General features: G+C 44.0%; 1 pseudogene; it reads right to left on the reverse strand.

Annotated features, from left to right (window-relative positions):
* Positions 1 to 3,536: 3,536 nt before the first annotated feature.
* LOC101637904 overlaps positions 3,537 to 4,265 on the reverse strand; it is a 3,170-nt pseudogene continuing 2,441 nt past the window's right edge.

Below are 4,265 nucleotides of genomic sequence, written 5' to 3' on the forward strand. Positions count from 1 at the left end.
CAGCCTCTTCTGGCTTATGTAGTGAAGCACTGCCAGCTTCTGCTGAGCTGCATGGAGCAGTGCCAGCAGCATCTCCTGTGTCCAGTCCACACCTGTGTGGCGCAGTACCATTCCAGCCTTACCTGGCCGATGCAGCATAGCACCATTGGCTTTTCCCAAAGTAATGGCACCCTAGCCATTCCTGCCTGAACAGAGCAGTGGAGAGTATATCTTGGGTCTGGAAGACATCCTGCTCCCACATCTAGCCTTTCTCCAGAACCCAGGGTATCAGCAACCTGGTCCCTGGGGCTCCCAGACTCCTGCTGGCCACAGTACCTCCGACCTCAATGCTTCTACCATCTGCTCATTGCCCCCCCACCCAGCCTTATTGCTACTCAGAGCTAGCCAGCAGTCACATTGAGTTCCCCACAACTGTGGGGTCCCATTGCCAAGCAGATCCCTCCCACCACCCACCCATGGCCCCAGTGGCTGAGGCTAAACCTTGTCTTCAGTCAGCTTATAGTAATTTTAAACTCCTACAGCTGTGGCAGCTATCCCCAATATTACCTGATACCCCACCCCCCAGCCCTGCAGCAGTGGAAACTCCTCCCCTTCCATCACCCACAACAGCAGCTGCCTATCCCGTACCTATGTGGCACACCCTACCCATGGCAGCAACAACTGTCACCACCGGTGCCCAGCACCTCCACTCTGTGGAGGCTTTCCCCAGGCACAGGCACCAGTGGCAGTGGGAAGCCACTTTCATTCAGCAACCCCTTCTGTGGCAGCATTGGTGTCTTCTATTAGGTGCCTTTAAAAAAATGACTGCAAATTATGGTCTGACAGCCCATACCAACTCTTCCCAGGGGAAAACATACAGTCAACAGCCTCACCCAAGTTTCTGAGGCACCTCAACACCATTCACCACTGAGTTGCCATGACACCCAGCCTACACAGCAGTCCAATCCACCACCATAGTAGGCCACAGGCAAGCCTCAAAAAACACCCTTACCAGTCACACAGAGAAAGAACTTAGGGCCCCTCCGTCTCCTGAAAACATGGTGCCCAGATCTACTAAATTGTCATGTAAATTCAACACCCTCAACAACAACAACAAAAGAAAGAAAGAAAAACCCAACAACAGAGGTAACGACACTCATAAAAGAATCAGACGTGGATCTGCCACAAAAAAGTAAATTTTAAGAAGGCTGTTTTGAGTAATACAGGAGATGAGGGAAGCAATGCAGAATCAGGATGCTATGATAGAGGAGATAAGTCCTAGATAGAGGGGATGAAATCCACAATAGGGGGTATGAAGCCCACATACCAAAGGGAAAGAGAGGAGCTGATGGATGAAGTAACAGAAGCTATACACAAGATCACAAAGCTCACAAACAGACTAGAGGAGGCTGACAATCTTAACAGTGATCTCAAAGAAAACAAGGCAGACCAGCAAATCAAAAAGACAGTCAAACAAGATAATCAAGGAGGCGGAAGAAAACCTGAGATCAATGACAGATGCTATGAATAAAAACAATATTGGAATAATTAGTCTACCAGAACAAGATAAAATGAAGAAGTTGACAGCTAAATTAGCGAGGGAATTTCTGAAAGTAAAGCTTCCCACCTTTATGAATAAAATTCAGACATTCATACAGGAAGCAGAGAGAACACCAATTAGACTAAACCCCAGGAAGAACTCACCAAGGCATATGATAGTTAAATTATTCAACCTTGTGGAAAAAGAGAAAAATTTGGATCAGCAAGAGGAAAAAAGGTGGTCACAACCAATGGTGCTCAGGTAAGAATATGCTCAGACCTAATAGCAGAAACCATGAAGAGGAGGAGAGAGAGGAATAACATCTTCCAAAAGCTGAAAGAAAAAAAAACAACATCTGCCCAAGAATCCTCTACCCTGCCAAATGATCTATTAAGATAGGAGAGATAAGGGTCTTCCAGTACAAGGAAAAACTCAAAGAATACGCTGTAAGATCCCCAACCTGTGGATAACTCACTGTGGTCAGAAGACAAACATCCACCAAGCACAAGCAGGAGAGTATCATATAATCCAGCTCCATCCAGAAGCCAACATTCCAATAAAATTAACAACATAACATGTCTTAGAGGGAAAAGAAGGCCAGAATAAAGACACACCCCCCCCCCAAAACACTAATATAAAAGGATTAGGGAGATAGTAAAACACCCAACACAAAAGGTACAAGATGACAGCAATGAATCCACATATCGTGATAACTCTGAATGTCAACAGTTTTAATTCATCCATTAAAAGAAAAAGGGCTAGCAGATGTGCTCAGAAAACCTACAAAAGACATATCTTAAATTCGCAGACACAAATAGACTAAGAATAAAGGCTGGCAGGAAAATATACCAGGCAAACGACCACATAAAAAAAGCATGGGTTGCAATCCTAATCTCTGACAAAATTGACCTCAAGGTTCAAACAGTAAAAAAAGACAAGGGGGCAGGGGGTACTATATAATGCTCAAAGGATCAGTAAAACAGGAATCAGTGAGCATAATAAATATATATGCACCTAATGAGAGACCTTCAAAATCCATCAAATTATTCAAAACATGAAAAAAGAAATCACGGATTTTTTTTAATTTAGAAATTTTTCTGCTTAATCCACAAGCTTTATATAGCTTTAGTTTAAAAAACAAAAACTTGAAAAATGAAACAACAGAAACAGTGGAAACAAACACTATTTCAAAATCTGGGCCCTTCCAGCCTTCCACATACAAGAGCTCTGAAAACTGTATGTGCCAAATTGGAAGAACAAGACAAAATCATGACATTCAAAAAACAAAATTTTACATAGCTTGAAGGATCCTTCCTGGGACTGCTTAATTGTCTTTATAAAAGCGGAGGGAAAAACAAAACAAAAACCAGAATAGAATCAAATTCCAGTGTTCCAAATCAAATTGTCACACATCGATATAAACCCAGTGTCCTGGCAGCTAACATGCTTTTGTTTTCTGTCTCTTTCCAGAGCTCTAATCCGGATTCATTTCAGCAGAGACTCCACAGGCAACAGGAAAGATAGTGGCATCAAATGTTCAGTTATACTTCTGCGGTCGTTCAACAGTGGTCTTATTTCTGGGCAAGTTTACAAATCATAAGGTCAGAGTATAACTTAAATGGGCGCAAAGACTTAAATGACAAAAGTTAAAAAAAAGAAAAAAGAAAGAAAGAAAAAGAAAAACGCCTCTGAAATTGCTAGAGGCACTTAAAAGAAACCTGAAGAATGCCAACCATATTTAAACCCCCTTTTTAAAAAGAGGGATTTTCCCTTTTTTTGGCTTAAAATCTTTCACTCTAAATGAACTGATGTCAGCTGTTGATGAAAGAATGTCACTAATACACTGTGGACACCTTTTGCAATGTAAATCCATGGCCCCCTTTTTTTAAATGGTGAACTTCAACCTAGCAATGATTATAACAAATGTTATAGTCTAAAGCTCAAACACATTTTAGCAATTTTGAAATTGAATTGCGTACAAACCAAATAAAATTTACATCGTAACAAACATTCCCGTCTAAGACTGTGGGGACACTTGAGCCTTCCGCATGGAACTCAGCGCCTTTTCCGCAGGTGCTTTTCTAAGTCATCCAGGTTGTCTTCCGCTTCGCTTTCAGTCTCCTTCTTGGGCTGCGGCCCCGGCCTCTGGCTCTTCTTGTGTGCACGTGGTTGCAGGGGCTGCAGTGGCTACGGGAGTGGCAGCAGCTGCTGTGGCTGCAGCCACAGCCTTTTCCTTCTTGTGTTTTTTTTTTGTGTTTCTTGTGCTTCTTATCCTTTTTGTGTTTCTTATCCTTCTTTTTCTTCCCGCCTCCTTCTTGGTCCAAATTCCTTGCCGGTGATAGGCTTGGTGTTGGGCTCTTAGCCTTTTTGACCAGTACTGCTGGTGGCCAGTTTGTAGAGGGTGACTGAGACTGGACAGGGGAAGGGGGTGCTTGGGGTTTTTTAGCTGCTAGCTCAGGAGATCCTGAGACAGACCGAGAGGATGAGACCCTCCTCACAGACCGAGGGCTTGGTGAGGCAGTCTTTTTTGTCTTCTTAGGTTCCGGGGTCCTGGAGACTCTCCTAATGGGTCTGAGACTTGGCGACGGGGACTGCCGTCTTGGTGGGGATAAGGGGGCGGACTTGAGGTGGTCTGTGGAGCTCGAGGCCATGGTGGTGAGGGTGAATGTCGTTTAGTCGCGGGCAGAGCGGCTTGGGGAAGACCCTTTCCTATGCTTGGATGATAATGAAGGTGAGCGTCTCTTGG

This window comes from Echinops telfairi, unplaced genomic scaffold, assembly GCF_000313985.2.
Source record: "Echinops telfairi isolate 266 unplaced genomic scaffold, ASM31398v2 ScPeMD7_7425;HRSCAF=8463, whole genome shotgun sequence".
Classification (NCBI taxonomy): Eukaryota; Metazoa; Chordata; class Mammalia; order Afrosoricida; family Tenrecidae; genus Echinops; species Echinops telfairi.